This window comes from Lutra lutra, chromosome 5 (assembly GCF_902655055.1).
Source record: "Lutra lutra chromosome 5, mLutLut1.2, whole genome shotgun sequence".
Lineage (NCBI taxonomy): Eukaryota > Metazoa > Chordata > Mammalia > Carnivora > Mustelidae > Lutra > Lutra lutra.
In genome coordinates, this window is record NC_062282.1 from 90,816,900 (window position 1) to 90,836,613 (window position 19,714).

A 19,714-nucleotide genomic window follows, 5' to 3' on the forward strand; every position below is an offset into this window, starting at 1 on the left:
CACCTGCAGGGCCCAGGGGAAGAGAACTCCCATTGCCAGAGCAGATCTAGGTATGGGAGCATGGGAGAAACACTGTGCTTGGAGAAATGATGTGGCTCAAGCTACTGGAAGCTGAGAATGGCTCAGGGCCACTAGAAGAGACATCGGCTGTAAAAAAAAAAAAAAAAAAAAAAGTTGAGAATGATGAACATGCCATCAGTCTCCTTCACCTAAGTGCCCCTTTTTTCTGCACACACTTGGCAATCTACCCTAAGGGTTTCCCCTGCCTTGCTGGAGTGTACGCACTCTTGGGACACTGAGTGCTAGCCTGGGCTGGGATTCAGATTCTCATTTACTGCAGGGCCACACTGATGGGCACAGTGACGTGAGAGCCTGTCTTCGGTTAGGACATCAGAAGCTGGAGAGCACACACCTGCTTCTTTTTGGGTGAGTGAGAAGTAAGGCTCCACTCTGTATGCAGGCTCTTTTCTTCTCCCCAAACTTCCCTTTGTTAGCTTTCAGAGATAACCAATCCTACCACAGGTCAATGTGGCAACGTAAATGACCTGTATCCTGGAGGTGATGCAAAGCCCCACCTTCCCAGTCTCTCCCAAGCTGCCCTGTCATACCATTACTTGTGTTATCTATGCAGAGATGATCCTGCTGAATAATCTTTCCAACACAGTGTTGAATTACAGTGTACTGGCTTGCTTACGGCCAAGCTCAGCCACTCCTCTGCCCTAGCTATTTGCTTTAAGGAAAGATAGTTAAACTTGTGAGGATTCCCCCATTCTCTGGGGTGCAGGCTACCAGGCCTTAGCAGAAGAGGCAGAGGGCCCTTCTCAGCTCATCTAGCACTAAGTCACCGTGCTCTGTCTCTGCTCCCCAGCCATCTTTTTCTATCACCCTTTCACTTCCAAGTGTTCATTACTCAATTTTAAAAGATTTTCAGTTTGATTTTTTTTTTACTTCTGTTAGTTCTAAATTTCTTTTCGTAATCTTCAATTTTCTTTGCATGTTTATTTTCATGACAGAAGCCTACTCTTTTAATACTTTATCATCTTTAAATTTATCTCTAACCTTTGGCCTAATTTCTCTCTAACTTTTTATCTATTGTTTTAAATCTAATATATTTCATCCTACCATGAATTTTACCTGTTTGGTTGTCTTTGCCTTAAGATTTTAGTTCTTTTTTCCCCCTTCCTTTCTGTTTGGAAATTGCTTTCAACTTAAAAAGAAAAATTCCTTCCCCTTCTAACCTACTCTTCTCTATCTCTTATTTCTAAATGGGTTATGTTCTTCTCTTGTTTTCTTCTCTTTCTCCAATACGCTTATTCACTCTGACCAGGAAAGTCAGAAGTCCTTTCTCCCCAATCTTTACCAGGGCACAGCCCTCCAGATATCTATACTCCACTTTTGACATCCCTTCAACATTCTAATCCCAAGAAATTCTAAAGACCACAGGTTAATCATTCTCATCAGAGCTATAATTCTCTAGATTATTGTTGCCTGCTAACACTTAATGCTCTCTAATTCATGTTTCCAATTTCTATATATTTTTAGCATACCTGACATTTAAATTTGGCTTAACTGTGACTACAGTTGGCAACAGTCTACATAAGGATATTTAGAATAGGAAGTCAAACCTGGGAAGAAACCCTCAAGGCCAGTAACTGTCAAACTTCAGTTTTATATTATCTAAAATATTTTTGATAAACTATTTATTCCCTCATATATTTTCAAGTCAAATTTATTTTTTTCATCATAAGTTTAAAGATTTGCAAAATAAATAGATAAATAGTTACAAGGAACGTGTTATCCCATTGTAAAATTCACATTTTAAAATAAAACTATTAAATAATTTTCTGAAACTGAATCCAATGAAATCAAAATGTCATGGCAATTAAGTCTCCATTATACATTAAAATAATTTATGGACAAATAAGCCTTCATTAACTACCAGAAATTTAATATTGTTAGTATTTCCCCTTAAACTTGTATTTCCATTCTATTTACTTAGAAATTATTATCAAACTAATAATGCATTTTAAATTTCAATGCATTATCACCTAACAAATGTCTATGCAACAAAAAAGCATATAAATGGATATTTAATTTTTTTAAACTGTACTGTGGCCATAATGCCTTGAGTATTAAAATTTCTCTCCTGAGTGGAGCTATCATTATATCACATACTTTAGTACATAATTATTCAAAACATTTTATAAGTTTTAATACTGCTTAATGTAAAACTAAAATTACATTGGAAATTCATCTTTTAATGAGACAAATGGTCTTGAATTTCTCAATCTGCTCATTTATTTGAGGGTGAATATATTTCACTGTTAGAACAAATTATATTCCTATATTTAAGTTTTATAATAAGTGCTACAACTGAATAGGTATGTGGGAATGGGGAAAGTTTCATTATGGTAATATTATTAGATCCCTTACAATCCAGACACATGCCAAAAACAACAACAACAACAAAAAACCCTAAAACTGAGGATGTGATATCAAACATCAGTCTCTAATGTCTACCAGCTGTAGACTTAAAATAAGCCCTCCTTCAATTTTGTTAAAAGAACAGATATGTACTTTTTTTTTGCACAGGAAGATGTTACTCAATCTTTAGAGTAATTTACTTTTTTAATACCAGTACCAAGATAGTATTTCAAATTGTCTTTTTGATTTCTATTGGAAATGTGTTAGATATTTTTCATAGCGATGCACCATAGTGAAATCTGCGGTGGGAAAGAGGTGAATGTCTCTTTGTCAAGTGGGAGAGGGACAATTATGAAAAGGGAAATTGGAAAAGAGAACTTGTAACTCCATCTGGATTGGTTCTCAGGCAGATCTGTTTCAGAAAAGGGAACACATATTGAGAGTTTGAAATGGTGTTCTCGAAAGTACGTGCAACTAGGTAACTTTTGCAATGCTTTCCCATACTCCAGAATTCACAGTCCCAGTTTGAAGACCACAGCTCCATGTAATGCCCATGGTCTGACTTTAGTAGGGCACTATGAAGTGCTGAATCTTTTCAAAGAAGTGAATGGGAGAAGGTATTGTATCATGTTCCCCAGCAGGCTTTAGGCATACCTCTACATCAGGTGGAGTTTAGTACCTATTGAAATATATGGGGTCACCTGCGTTCTTGACAGGATCATAGGTTCTTGAGTTCTGAACAGGCAGGACTGATAAACAGCCTACATCAATGGCCTTGGGCTGCTCTGGAAATTTTCTTGGTGCACAGGGAAGTGACTAAAACTTTATTTTTTATATCTTTATTCCTATGAAGCATGAGAGTCTGAGAAGGGTAACTTCACCAAGGTCACAGGCACTACTTCACATCCTTCTCTTCCTTCTTCATGTGAAGGGAGGGTTCTTTCCACTCACCTGCCTGCCACCCTCTAGTCTAGCAGAACCTACTACAACATTACACAAAATAATTTTATCTCTCAGTTCTGCCTCTGAAAGAGACCTTTCCCTCTGCTTCCCTTTATATAGCACCCAACACACTTTTCCTCTTTGTTCTGAAGATGGCTATGAAGTCCAATGTCAATGTAGAGGTGATCTGTATTACTACTAGACTTAACTTAGGAACTGATCAGAGTATGATATGCATTACTTGTGCTCACAACTCACTGTTAGCTCTAGCATCACGTCCCTAGACACAGATGCAATGGAGCCAATGGAGCCAGTAGCTTCTGTCTGGCCAGCAGCAGAATACAACATACTTGATGAATAGTACCAGGAGTTCCAAGAAGCTCTCTCTTTCTTCATTTCATGCCATGTTCTCTCCCACTCATTTAACCCATACTGGCCTTCCTTCAGCTCCTTAGTGGAACTTTGAGCATATTTTCTCTACTTAGCTCTTCCTTCTCCCACAATCCCTAACACCTTCTCATTCTTCAAGTCATTGCTAACATATTTCCTTCCAAAGAAGTTTGTTACAATATCTCCCTTCTCTCCATCAGAGGTAACCCCTTCTACTACTTTTCTGAGCTCTCTGATCTTTTTTTTTCTCTTTCTTTCTTTTTCTTTCTTTCTTTTTTTTTTTTAGTTCTCATGCTTGCTTGGAATTATATGGATCTCTATGGTTATTTGTTCACCTAATTAGTTCACATCACTCTCCTCCATTTAAGGAGATGTATGCCAAGTCCATCTTGCTCACTGCAATGAACATAGCTGATGCCTGCCATACAGATGTATAATAAATACTTGTTGAATATGTGAATCAACCCAGGACCTGTTAGGGATTCATGTCAAGAACCTTTAAAAAGATGTGGAGAAAGGGGAACCCTCTTCCACTATTGGTGGGAATGCAAGTTGGTGCAGCCACTTTGGAGAACAGTGTGGAGATTCCTCAAGAAATTAAAAATAGAACTTCCCTATGACCCTGCCATTGCACTACTGGGTATTTACCCCAAAGATACAGATGTAGTGAAAAGAAGGGCCATCTGTACCCCAATGTTTATAGCAGCAATGGCCACGGTCGCCAAACTGTGGAAAGAACCAAGATGCCCTTCAACGGACAAATGGATAAGGAAGATGTGGTCCATATACACTATGGAGTATTATGCCTCCATCAGAAAGGATGAATACCCAACTTTTGTAGCAACATGGACGGGACTGGAAGAGATTATGCTGAGTGAAATAAGTCAAGCAGAGAGAGTCAATTATCATATGGTTTCACTTATTTGTGGAGCATAACAAATAGCATGGAGGACAAGGGGAGATGGAGAGGAAAAGGGAGTTGAGGGAAATTGGAAGGGGAGGTGAACCATGAGAGACTATGGACTCTGAAAAACAATCTGAGGGTTTTGAAGGGGCGGGGGGTGGGGGAACCAGGTGGTGGGTATTGGAGAGGGCACGGATTGCATGCAGCACTGGGTATGGTGCAAAAACAATGAATACTGTTAAGCTGAAAAGAAATTTTAAAAATTAAAAATAAAATAAAATAAATAAAAATCTTTTTTTATAAAATAAAAAAAATAAAAAATCTTTTTTTTTTTTTAAGATTTTATTTATTTATTTGACAGAGAGAGATCACAAGTAGACGGAGAGGCAGGCAGAGAGAGAGAGGGAAGCAGGCTTCCTGCTGAGCAGAGAGCCCGATGTGGGACTCGATCCCAGGACCCTGAGATCATGACCTGAGCCGAAGGCAGCGGCTTAACCCACTGAGCCACCCAGGCGCCCAAAAAAAAAAAAAAAAAAAAAAAAAAATCTTAAAAAAAATAAAAATTTTAAAAATCTTAAAAAAAAAATTTCTTTAAAAAGAAATTTCTCCCTCATCTCACTCCAAATAAATTGCATAATTCTGGACAGCAAATACAGGATTACAGCTGCATTTGGTAAGATATGCTGAGTAGCCAAAAAACAAAAAACAAAAAAAAACGAAAAAAAACAAGGTGGGTAAAAAGACTAGGCTAAAGTAGAAACATACAAAAGGGAAAAGTAGAAGCCAATCATGAGTTTAATAATGTCAAACTATGAAATTTTATATTCTTTTTAATTTAAATTCAATTAGCCAACATATAGTACATCATTAATTTCAGATGATTTCAGTAATTCATCAGTCTTATATAACACCCAGTGCTCATATCACATGTCCTCCATAATCCCCATCACCCAGTTACCCCATCTCCCCACCCGCCTTCCCTCCAGCAACCCTCAATTTATTTCTTAGAGTTAAGTATTTCTCATGGGTTTTCCCCTTCTCTGATGACTTCTCATTCAGTTTTCCCTCCATCCCCTATGATCCTTTGCACTATTTCTTATATTCCACATATGAGTAAAACTATACAATAATTATCTTTCTCTGATTGACATATTTCATTCAGTATAATCCTCTCCAGTTCCATCCACGTCAATGTAAATGGTAAGTATCCAGCCTTTCTGATGGCTGAATAATATTCCATTGTGTGTGTATGTGTGTGTGTGTGTGTGTGTGTGTGTGTGTGTGTGTGTATACCACATCTTCTTTATCCACTCATCTATTGATGGATATCTTGGCTCTTTCCAAAGTTTGGCTACTATAGACATTGCTGCTATAAACATTGGGGCACAGGTGCCCCTTCGGATCAATACGATTGTATCTTTGGGGTAAATACCCAGTAGTGCAATTCCTAGGTCATAGGATAGCTCTATTTTTAACTTCTTGAGGAACCTCCATGCTGTTTTCCAAAGTGGCTGTACCAACTTGCATTCCCACCAACAGTGTAAGAGGGTTCCCCTTTTTCCACATCCTCGCCAACATTTGTTGTTTCCTGACTTATTAATTTAGTCATATTCTTTTAAAACAAACTCAGTACAATACATTTATATAGGAAAACCTGAGTGTGGTCATCAGATATAATAATCATTATTCATTAATAATCATAATTCATTCCTAGATATTCATAACCAGATATAACACCTGAGAACCTTTCTTAAATTATCAAAATGGAATCATTGGCCCCATTAAGTATAGTACTTACTTACTCACTGCCTAGGGCTCAGGAATACTTTTTACTACTGTATAGCTTTTCCTAAAAAATTTCAAGATCAATAATGCCTATGTAGAACTGTTTAAGGAAGTGCCTCTAGAATTGTTTAAGTTTTGGTCTTAATAATGGGCTTGTTCCTTGACAATTGTTTATCCTTCATAACTCTAAGGGCATAGTCTGGCCTGGATAGGGTCTAAGTTTAGACTTTACCATTTGTAAAAGAGACAGCTCTGACTCTACTTGGTTTTTAACTTCTGGCTTATTAGACATTCCCTCTAAGATTTAGGCTACTTTTCCTCATTATAAATTGCAAACTGAAACTCTTCCAGTTACTGTGCTATAAAAGCAGACAAGCTTTAGGCCCAATTATCTTTGATATGGAGCACTGTTTCATACCTTACCACTCTGTGGAAAAATTCATAAGGACTAATACAAGAATACTTGTAATTTTGACCTGTGAGTTCATGTGAACCAGAATGGGTAATGAGCTAAGCTAAATGAAAACAAAGTAAACCCCTCATTTGATTATTTTTTTTAAAGGTTTTTTATTTATTTATTAGAGAGAGAGAGGGAGAGAGAGCACAGGCAGACAGAGTGACAGGCAGAGGCAGAGAGACAAGCAGGCTCCCTGCTGAGCAAGGAGCCCGATGTGGGACCCGATCCCAGGACGCTGGGATCATGACCCCAGGTGAAGGCAGCCGCTTAACCAACTGAGCCACCCAGGCGTCCCCCTCATTTGATTATTAATATGACTGCAGGAGTCAGCATAAAAATGGTGTTGTAAGCATCAGAGAGAAATCTTCAGTAGGAAACCATAGGCATGTGCTATATATGTTCTCACTCTTTTTTGAATTGTAATTTAGTTATTTTTTAAAAGATTTTATTTATTTGTCAGGTTGAGAGAAAGCAGAAGCAGGGGGAGCAGCAGGCAGAGGGAGAAGCAGACTCCTCGCTGAGCAGGGAGCCCAATGCAGAGCTCAATCCCAGAACTCTGAGATCATGACCTGAGCTGAAGGCAGACGCTTAACCAACTGAGCCATCAGTTGGTTATTTAACACTTGTCTTATATAAAGTCCTTATGTAAGTTTTATTCTTCCCTATTGATGGAAATTATAAACACAACATTTTACGACAGTGATTTTTGAAACTTCATTTGTGTGTATGTATGTGTGTGTAGGTGTAGAGAATGGGCCCGTTTGAAAAGCTGGTAAAAGTAACTGGCCTCCCAGAAAAATAAATTATGCATATGTCATTTACCCATCAAAATTCACATACAATTTTAAGAGGTTCAACGACCCATTTGAAATACGTGTTGGAAAACCAAAATAAAACAAAATCAATGAGAAAACAAGCTACAGAATAAATATTTTAAAAGCACATCATCTTTGGTCCACATCTTAAACAATTCTCTTAAAGTCTGTTACTCAGAGTAATTGTCTTATGTAACTGTTAATCCTATACACATACAAGTAACCCAGGTTGGAAGGTCAGCAATTACATATCATTGTAAAAATATGAGGACAGTCTGTGTGTTGGTTAGTAAGTAGTTACTGATTTGGACTTCTCTGAATCCCCAACTATTAACCTGTTCCAATCCCCAAAATACCTAGGATTCTGCCACTATCTAGCAATCAGGAAAATAAAGCTTGAGTTAGAGCAGAGGCCTCCAGGGCACAGTCCCAACATGAATATCAACACCAATTCCGACTGTTTAGTTCCATGCCTGACATAGGTTTCATGAAATACTATTAAACAACTCCTCAGTTTATTCATTTAGTTTTTCCTAAAAGCAATAATCTACCTGAAAGTACAAAAAGGACAGTATGGACTTTATTTAGCCCATGGAAATTCTAAGTATAATGAAGCTGTTACTTTGCCCTAACTTTTAAGGAGTAGGAGTCTGAAAATATTACTTAAAGATCAATTTTCCACTGGAAAAGCAAGAAATGAGAGGAGAAAAGAGTTTGGGAAGAGCAGGTTGGGGTAGGTTGGAGCAGCAAAAGCTTTAGATGTGTAGACAGGTATTTGTGATTGGTTAGCTTCCTGTCCTTTGAGAAACCATCACACCCTCATCTTACATGATTCTGGCAGGGTTCTTTTTCTAATTCCCAGGAATAACCCCTTGTATTATCTAATTTTTCTATTAATAGTTATCTGTCCAGAGAATAAACACATGATCTAACCAATGAGCTAAGCAGAATCCTTCCCTATACAGATGTATAGATAATGGGAGAAAGAAGCTCTTATCAATGGAAGTTGTGCCACCATCTTCCTTTTCAGGTGGAGAGAGCCTGTGTATGAGTGAAACCAAGAAGAGTTAGGAGACTGATGGAGAAAAAAAGCCCCACAAATGATGAGGTAATGAGTTTAAGTCTCTACAGTTCTTTTCTTTTCTTTTTTTTCTTTTTCTTTTTTTTTTCAAGTAGGCCCCACACCCAGTAAGCCTCTAATGTAGGGATCAAACTCAGGACCATGAGACTGAGACTTGAGCTGATATCAAGAGTCACACACTCAACTGAATGAACCACCCAGGCACCCCTCTACAGTTATTATTTTTAGTTATGAGTCTTCAAATACCATTCCAGCTATGACAACTCATATCTTGTCATCATTATTTGTACTATTCAAATAGCTTCACCTACCTTGAGTTGTATTTCTGTCACTTACAACCAAAAAAGTTCTGATTAATTTAGAGGGCTATGTGAGAGGCCACATCGAGGTTAAAAAAGGGATCTGAAAATAATGAATTATTCTAACAAGACATGAAATTCTAAATAGAAGGGAGAAATTGCCAATATTAACACAAGAGACTTGATAGCTGAGATCATTTTTAAAAGCACATGTTCTGATCATTTTTTAATTGCTTAGCAATAAGAGGGCATGAGAGCCACCTATTATACTCATGGAAAATATTCTGCAGTTTAGAAATGCCACTTTTATTCTGGTAGCAAACACACACACACACACACACATTTACATGCTGATTAGCTAAATGTCAACTAGAATAAGCACATACTTGTGCCAATTTATGTTAAGAAAACCTTAAATACTTTAGGTAAAACAATAGAGAGACTGAAGTGGAATTTTCACATACCTTTTCTGATAACATAGCATATGTGGAAGCTTTATTTTTGAAAGAAGATGTAGGCTTTCTGGTATAAAATCAAATGATTTTTATAATCATTGCTTCGAATATTCACTGATTTGTTACTCCATCTCCAAAGAGCTTTAGAAACAAAAGAACTGTTCAATATCATGACTCTTTAGCCTATAAATTTTTTCATATTTAAGAATCAGTATTCTAGCCTTTCTAAGAACTAAATGAGACCATGAGTATATTTTATGAACTAGCGCATAATTATTCCTATTCAGTAAAGAGGGTTATTAAGCTTCATAGCACTTACTGAAAGCTTTAACCATGAGAGGAATTTTCCATAAGAGTAGAAAACTTGTCACAACAATCTGAAAAAGTAGATCATAAGGTAGGATAAGGATACCTGACTATGAAGTGAATGAGTTGCAGTGATTCCATCTGCTGCATAAGGCAGACATATGACTAAGGAGATCACAGAAGGTACTAGGAACAGAGTCAGGACCTTTATACCATAAAACAACCTTAAACAACGTCAGCAGAAACACCACAAAAATCTCACTCATTCTGCAGGGAAGTCCCTTTAACTCTATTCCAGTGAGTGTTAAAAGTGAATCACCAATCTCCTATCATTGCCAGCTGAACTAAGGCCATATTTATCCTGTGAATAGGCTCTAAGTCCATTACAAGCCCTGGAGCAAGATCCATGGATCTGGGCCACAAGTGACTAGGACTACCATAAACAACCAAGTCTGCACCAGGAGAATTATAACCAGTTTTGCCACTGTACCAGCGTGAGCCAGACCATCTCCCTCATGGAAGACAACCTGCTGGGTTCAAGCATTTCATCAGGACTGATGCCACACCAAAACTTTGAGAATCAAACCTCAAACCAACAGATTACAAGTGTTTAAATATCAGGTAGATCTAATGAGTTCAGGAGAAGACAATGTTGGGTTAAACGTATAAGTCACATAATATAAAAAAGCATGGTGGAGCACCTGGGTGGCTCAGTGGGTTAAACCCTCTGCCTTTGGCTCAGGTCATGATCCCAGGGTCCTGGGATCAAGCCCCACATCAGGCTCTCTGCTCAGCAGGGAGCCTGCTTCCCTTCCTCTCTCTCATTGCCTGCCTTTCTGCCTACTTGTGATCTCTGTCTGTCAAATGAATAAATAAAATCTTAAAAAAAAAAAAAAAGCATGGTGAGGAATGTGTAAGATCACCCTGGAGAAGCTTTGAAATGATACCGTGATCAAATGAAAGGATATACTCATCACAGATCCTGTCCCTTCCCAAATCCTGACATGATTTAGGTTCCCCGGTCATCCTCTAAGAAGAATCAATGGGTTCTCTCAATTCTGTAATATCTAGATACGGTTGTCACAGTCCCCACTCTCTTTTTAGGGTTTTCTCCTTGTATTTAGGAGAGTGGCCAAAGACTTTTCCCTTATTTTTTGCCTCAGATTCTGTGGTGGGGAGGGGGCTCTCCCTTGAGAAATATCCCAGTTTTTACATCATCGGGAGGGAGCGAGAGGGCTACTTATTCAAGTACCTTCATGCCTAGGTAGAAGTCTTGGTTTCAAAGATGAAAGTGAGAGTGAAAAAAAGACAAAGTGTTGGCTGTAACCCCTGATGTCATTCTGTCTTAGACCACTCATCCTATGGGACTTTACAGCAAGAAGAACAGGAAGTTAAATTGTGGGTGCAACTCTATCAGCCTGTGCCATATCCTCTCTAAAATGATCCAACAATGAAAAGAATTCTAATTTCAAAGAATTAAAAAACAATTCTTCAGTAAGATTAGGGTGACCTCTATTTGGGCAAATGATTTAAGATTTGAAAACTTTTTGCAAGGAAATTTTAGTGATACAAAAAATTGCATATGTAGTTCTATATATATATATATATATATATATATATATATATATGGAATTATAAAGATATTTATACAAGTATTCCAAAAGCTAACATGTAATGGCTATCTCTGGATGGTAATTATGCATAATTTTAATATTCATCTCTATAATTCTGGGAGATTTTTTTCCCCTAACTTTTTCTCACTGAGTACCTCCTACAATTACAATTGGGAAAAGTAGTATTTTTTAATTAAAAAGACAAATAGTAAATGAAAATTTTAAAATATGATATCATTGACCATACAAATATCATTAACTTTACAGTCAATGAGATAAAGATTTGAATCTCAGCTCTGTCACATACTAACTGTATGACTTTAACAATGCTGAGTTTCCATATATCATGAGTCTCAAAGTACACATTACTGTATCTCAGGGAATGATCTGTCAGTGGTGAAGAGTGAATAATTAAAAGGAGTCCCTGATGGGACATTTTATGAAACCTGAAAAATAAAGTTTCAGATTAATTTGGATGTTAACAAAAATGGAAAAATCCTTTGTAGTATAGACCAAGAACACATTGTTTAGCATTGTAGATGGACTCCCAAGTTAAAAGGCAAAGAATGCTCACATTTAAATAGTTACTTATGGGTTGAATTGTTGTCTCTCCAAAATGCATATGTTGAAGTCCTCATTTCTAGTACCTTAGAATGTGACCTTATTTGGAGATAGAGTCTTTACAGAGGCAATTAAGTTCAAATGAGGTCACTAGGGTAAGCCCTAATCAAATATGACTGGCATCCTTATAATAAAGGGAAAATTGAACACAGATATGCATAAAGGGAAGACAGTGTAAAGAGGTATATTAGATAGCTTTCTACAAACCAAGGAGAAAGGCCTGGAACAAATCCCTCTCTCATAGCCCTTAGAAGGAATCAACCTACCCAATACCCTGACTTCAAATTTCTAGTGGGAGACATAAATTTCTATTGTTTAAGCCACTCAGTTTGTGGTGCTTTGTTACAGAAGCCCCAGGAAACTAATACAGTTACTTTATTTTGCTAAATACTTAAATTTTTGTATGAGCACTAGTCATTTGTCTTCACACTCATGGAAAGCAAAATTTACGAAGGGAAATCTGACACTTATGAAAACAATTGGCATGAAGCAAGAAAAGCAAAAGCTATATAACAGAATTTTTTAAAAAATTATTATTTAATCCAATTCTTCCAGAGGGAATCTGAATAAGCTACTCATTTTCTTTCAAAAGGAGAAAATAAAACTTAAAATTTTATAATGTCATATTGTTTGCTTTAGAACTCAACCTTACTGTGCTTAAGAATAAAACTATAGGGGTGCCTGGCTGGTGCATCCAACTCCTGATTTCAGCTCAGGTCTCAATCTCAGGGGTATGAGATCAAGCCCTATATGGGGTTCTGTGCTAAGTGTGGAGCCTGCTTGAGATATTCTCTCTCCCTCTCTCTTTGCCCTGATCCCCACCTTCTCTGTTTCTCAAATAAATAAATAAATAAATAAAATACTTTAAAAACCACTATAGAGAATGGAAAAAAAAAAAAAAAAGAAAAACCTTCTAAATTATGGTCCTTCTCATGCCATACATTCATTTGGATGTTACAATATAGGCACATAAAGCAATCTAGAAGGAAGTTTACTTTCATAAGTCACTGAACACTAACACATAGTTCTAATGAGACCAGAAATATGCTGGTCAAGGCTGACATCCTGAAAGCTAATAACTGAGGCAATCATGATGGTTCCATGAGGAAATAACAGAATTCAGAGCCTTTATGGGATTTAATTACATAGCTTCCAGGCCATTAGTTTATAAGAAAAAATCAAGTTCTTTAATCTCATTCCCAAGTCTTTTTACCAAGTCTCTTCTTTCTTTTCTTTCTCAATTAATGCCTAAGAAAACACCATTAAAATGGTTGTTTCTTCATTTTAGTGAGGATTTTACTGTGCCTGTCAACTGGGTCTTGGACCAACAGTGTATTATTTCCAGGGCTTCAGAATTGTGAACTTTTATTGGTATTCATTTCAACCAAAGAGGAAGTGATGTGTTTAGGTTAAAAATGATTATAAACCAGTAATGGCCTTATTCTGAAAACCAGAGCCAGAGAATGGAGTTCTGAAGAGTGCAGAGTTTAAAATGAGAACAGAACAGAACTAGCGCTTCCTAATGGCCATGTATTAGATGCTGCTTCATTGAATGCTGTGAATTCCTGAGATCTTTATTTACAAATGAGAAAACCAGGTTTTGGAAAGATTAAGTCTTTGGCTGAAGGACAAATAGAGAGTAAGTGAGGAACAGCACCATGAAGCCTTATCTTTCTGATTCCAAATCCCATTCACATCTGAAAACTATACACACAGCATACACAATGTAATTAAAAAGAGATTGTGAACTATTTTTCTGAACTTATTCTCAATAAAACGTCAGATTATACAGAGTTCAGAGTACGGTTATATTTCTAGAGTTAATTGTCTCACCATTTGGGGTTAAGATATTTTATATTTGAGCATTTGAGATGGCACCATCAATGTGCATATAATTTAAGATTGATACTTTACTTGCTTTCAGAGATATAAAAAATTCACAATTGTCAGAACAATAAAGTGATGTTAGAGATAAGTTAGAAACAACAGTCCTGTTAATGTATTGTTTTTATTTATTCAATGTATTGTGTGTGCCTGTGTATGTGTGCATGTATGCGTGTGTGTATGTGTGTGTGTGTCTGTGTTATATCAGGTGCTGTGATGGGCAGGAGGAACCCAGTAATAGAGAAGGCAGAAAGGGTCTCTGTTCTGAAGATTACAGAACCCTGATACCCTGATGGAAACCAGATATATACCTGTTTACATGTGTTAATGGAAATAAAAAGAGACTAAAATTTCTTTCTTACTCAGCAGTATCAACATCACTGGATGTGAAGTGAAATTACTCACATGAATAACACTGCTTACTTACAGGAGTAGGGGCTGTTTCTTACTTAGCTCTCAATCTATCTCTAGCACCTAGTACCCAATGTCTATTACCTTTCTCACTGAACCTTTTTATCACAGGTCACGACAAGACAATGTGATTTAAGACTGACTTCCACATACTCCTTGCCTAGGGCCAACTCTCGTAAAACTGCCAACACATAGCTTAAACCAAACAAATAGAAGGGAGTATAATTGGTCTTTGAATAATTAATCGAAAGCTGAGTAGACCGTTAATTGCATAAGTAGGTCATGTGAGGTCTGAATTTTTTTCACCAAGGACCTCTGGTTTTTCTCACTAGCATGGAGCACCACCTTCTTCTCCCTCGCCAGCCAATTATTCTTCGCCTTTGACAAATATAGCCTATGTGAGAAGGCAACAGGATGACCGAAACTGGTATGTTGTAGAGATGCATCATGGACTCACAAAAGCCACAGGTCCCCATCCACTGCCCACCCTCACTCAGTGTGAGAAGATCTCCAGAACAGGGAGGGAGAGGCAGGGCTAGCTTGGCAGAAGAGATGGCAGGATGGAAATGAGAACCAAGAATCTTGCTCATTCTCCTCTTTACCCTTCAGCATTTTATGTCTTTAAGGAAGTGTTGCTAAGTTCCAGTTCTCTCTAAAATTAACAACAAAGAGAATGAAAACCACTCTTTTCCCCCCTCCACAAAATACATACACACACACACGCACACACACTACACAAAACATTTTTAGCAAAATTAGAAAAGAAAAAAAAAACACAAATACTAAATTGACTGTAAGCATGTGCTGGGCCCAATACACAAAACCAGGCAGGCAGTGGGGGCGGGTGGCCCCAAGTGTTCCAGGCATGATGGGGGGAAAAGTGAGGGCTGCACAGGGTCCTGGTGCTAAGGCAGGAGACCATCTGGCTGAACAGAGCACCACTGAGTCACGGAAGGGGGAGCCCTTACACTTTGAAGTTGAGGAAGATGCTATAGCACCTTCTATCCTGCCTCATTGGATCCTCATCAAATTGGTGGTACAGGAAGATCAAACACATTCTAATTTAGGGTTTAATCTTAGAGAAAATGTAATAACATTCCTACCAAATCACCACTAAAAAGAAAAAGGGAAAGAACAGCAACACACCCTGCAGAGGAAACGAATCAGAAAAATGATCCAATAGCACAGAGGAAAAGGATAACCTGATAGCCTAACATGAGTTTTTTAATGATTGAAATGATTATAAATCTAAAAGAAGTGAAAATATTGAATTCACTGGAAGTTGAAGGAGGTGAAGCGATATCCAAACAAGAGGAGGATGAGATGCTTCCCCTCCTCTCTCTGCCTGCTGCTCTGCCTATTTGTGAGCTCTCTCTCTCTGTCAAATAAGTAAATAAAATCTTTTTTTAAAGATTTTTATTTATTTATTTGACAAACAGATCACAAGTAGGCAGAGCGGCAGGCAGAGAGAGAGAGGAGGAGGCAGGTTCCCTGCTGAGCAGAGAGCCCGATGTGGGGTTTGAACCCAGGACCCTGAGCCGAAGGCAGAGGCTTTAACCACTGAGCCACCCAGGTGCCCCAGTAAATAAAATCTTTAAAAAAAAAAAAAAAGGCAGATGGGAGTCAAGATGGCGGAGAAGTAGCAGGCTGAGACTACTTCGGGTAGCGGGAGATCAGCTAAATAGCTTATCTAAAGATTGCAAACACCTACAAATCCAACGGGAGATTGAGGAGAAGAAGAACAGCAATTCCAGAAACAGAAAATCAACCACTTTCTGCAAGGTAGGACTGGCGGAGAAGTGAATCCAAAGCGACGGGAAGATAGACCGCGGGGGGAGGGGCCGGCTCCCGGCGAGCGGCGGAGCAACGGAGCAAAATCAGGACTTTTAAAAGTCTGTTCCGCTGAGGGACATCGCTCCAGAGGCTTAACTGGAAGCCCAGGCGGGGTCAGTGCGGCCTCAGCTCCCGCAGGGTCGCAGAAGGATCAGGGGTGTCTGAGTGTCACAGAGCTTACCGGTATTAGAACGGGGAAGCCGGCTGCAGAGACAGAGCTGAGGAGTGACTCTCAGCTCGGGGTTGCCTTGAACCGGTCGCAGGCTCGGTCAGCTCGGAGCGTGGCCGGAGGCCAGGGTGGCGGGAGACATTGGGCGCTGTTCTCTGAGGGCGCACTGAGGAGTGGGGCCCCGGGCTCTCGGCTCCTCCGGGCCGGAGACCAGGAGGCCGCCATCTTTATTCCCGTCCTCCGGACTCTACGGAAAGCGCTCAGGGAACAAAAGCTCCCGAAAGCGAACCCGAGCGGATTACTCAGCGCGGCCCCAGGTAAGGGCGGTGCAACTCCGCCTGGGGCAAAGACGCTTGAGAATCACTACAACAGGCCCCTCCCCCAGAAGATCAACGGGAAACCCAGCCAGGACCAAGTTCACCTACCAAGGAGAGCGGCAGAATTCCAGAGGAGAAGAAAGCAAAGCACGGAACTCATGGCTTTCTCCCCATGATTTTTTAGCCTTGCAGTTAAATTAATTTTTTTTTCTTTTTCAATTTTTTTTTCTTTTTCTCTTCTTCTGCTGAATTTTTTTTAACTCTTACCGTTTTCTTTTTTTAACGTTTTTTAAATAGTTTATCTAATATATATATTTTTTCCTCTTTTTATATTTTTTCTTTATCGGCTTTTTTTTAATAGTTTCTTTTTTTTTTTCTTTCTTTCTGAACTCCTTTTTATCCCCTTTCTCCCCCGTCACAATTCAGGATCTCTTCTGATTTGGCTAAAGCATATTTTCCTGGGGTTGTTGCCACCCTTTTAGTATTTTACTTGCTCCTTCATAAACTCTTATCTGGACAAAATGACAAGGCGGAAAAATTCACAACAAAAAAAAGAACAAGAGGCAGTACCAAAGGCAAGGGACCTAATCAATACAGACATTGGTAATATGTCAGATATAGAGTTCAGAATGATGATTCTCAAGGTTCTAGCCGGGCTTGAAAAAGGCATGGAAGATATTAAAGCAACCCTCTCAGGAGATATAAAAGCCCTTTCTGGAGAAATAAAAGAACTAAAATCTAACCAAGTTGAAATCAAAAAAGCTATTAATGAGGTGCAATCAAAAATGGAGGCTCTCACTGCTAGGATAAATGAGGCAGAAGAAAGAATTAGCGATATAGAAGACCAAATGACAGAGAATAAAGAAGCTGAGCAGAAGAGGGACAAACAGCTACTGGACCACGAGGGGAGAATTCGAGAGATAAGTGACACCATAAGACGAAACAACATTAGAATAATTGGGATTCCAGAAGAAGAGGAAACAGAGAGGGGAGCAGAAGGTATATTGGAGAGAATTATTGGAGAGAATTTCCCCAATATGGCAAAGGGAACAAGCATCAAAATCCAGGAGGTTCAGAGAACCCCCCTCAAAATCAATAAGAATAGGTCCACACCCCGTCACCTAATAGTAAAATTGACAAGTCTTAGTGACAAAGAAAAGATTCTGAAAGCAGCCCGGGAAAAGAAGTCTGTAACGTACAATGGTAAAAATATTAGATTGGCAGCAGACTTATCTACAGAGACCTGGCAGGCCAGAAAGAGCTGGCATGATATATTCAGAGTACTAAATGAGAAAAACATGCAGCCAAGAATACTATATCCAGCTAGGCTATCATTGAAAATAGAAGGAGAGATTAAAAGCTTCCAGGACAAACAAAAACTGAAAGAATTTGCAAATACCAAACCAGCTCTACAGGAAATATTGAAAGGGGTCCTCTAAGCAAAGAGAGACCCTCAAAGTAGTAGATCAGAAAGAAACAGAGACAATATACAATAACAGTCACCTTACAGGCAATACAATGGCACTAAATTCATATCTCTCAATACTTACCCTGAATGTTAATGGGCTAAATGCCCCAATCAAAAGACACAGGGTATCAGAATGGATAAAAAAACAAAACCCATCTATATGTTGCCTACAAGAAACTCATCTTAAACCCGAAGACACCTCCAGGTTTAAAGTGAGGGGGTGGAAAAGAATTTACCATGCTAATGGACATCAGAAGAAAGCAGGAGTGGCAATCCTTATATCAGATCAATTAGATTTTAAGCCAAAGACTATAATAAGAGATGAGGAAGGACACTATATCATACTCAAAGGAACTGTCCAACAAGAAGATCTAACAATTTTAAATATCTATGCCCCTAACGTGGGAGCAGCCAACTATATAAACCAATTACTAACAAAATCAAAGAAACACATCGACAAGAATACAATAATAGTAGGGGATTTTAACACTCCCCTCACTGAAAGGGACAGATCATCCAAGCAAAAGATCAACAAGGAAATCAAGGCCTTAAATGACACACTGGACCAGATGGACATCACAGATATATTCAGAACATTTCATCCCAAAGCAACAGAATACACATTCTTCTCTAGTGCACATGGAACATTCTCCAGAATAGATCACATTCTTGGTCCTAAATCAAGTCTCAACCGGTATCAAAAGATTGGGATCATTCCCTGCATATTTTCAGACCACAATGCTCTAAAGCTAGAACTCAATCACAAGAGGAAATTTGGAAAGAACCCAAATACATGGAGACTAAACAGCATCCTTCTAAAGAATGAATGGGTCAACCAGGAAATTAAAGAAGAATTGAAAAAATTTATGGAAACAAATGATAATGAAAACACAACGGTTCAGAATTTGTGGGACACAACAAAGGCAGTCCTGAGAGGAAAATATATAGCGGTACAAGCCTTTCTCAAGAAACAAGAAAGATCTCAGGTACACAACCTAACCCTACACCTAAAGGAGCTGGAGAAAGAACAAGAAAGAAACCCTAAACCCAGCAGGAGAAGAGAATTCATAAAGATCAGAGCAGAAATCAATGAAATAGAAACCAAAAAAACAATAGAACAAATCAACAAAACTAGGAGCTGGTTCTTTGAAAGAATTAATAAGATTGATAAACCCCTGGCCAGACTTTTCAAAAAGAAAAGAGAAAGGACCCAAATAAATAAAATCATGAATGAAAGAGGAGAGATCACAACGAACACCAAAGAAATACAGACAATTATAAGAACATACTATGAGCAACTCTACGCCAACAAATTTGACAATCTGGAAGAAATGGATGCATTCCTAGAGACATATAAACTACCACAACTGAACCAGGAAGAAATAGAAAGCCTGAACAGACCCATAACCAGTAAGGAGATTGAAACAGTCATCAAAAATCTCCAAACAAACAAAAGCCCAGGGCCAGACGGCTTCCCGGGGGAATTCTACCAAACATTTAAAGAAGAACTAATTCCTATTCTCCTGAAACTGTTCCAAAA

At 38.5% G+C, this 19,714-nt stretch overlaps 1 protein-coding gene across 1 annotated transcript in view; it reads right to left on the reverse strand.

The window, feature by feature from the left end:
• Positions 1 to 19,714, reverse strand: part of PDE4D (phosphodiesterase 4D) — a 1,258,413-nt gene that overhangs the window by 1,062,044 nt on the left and 176,655 nt on the right. The window lies entirely within an intron of this gene.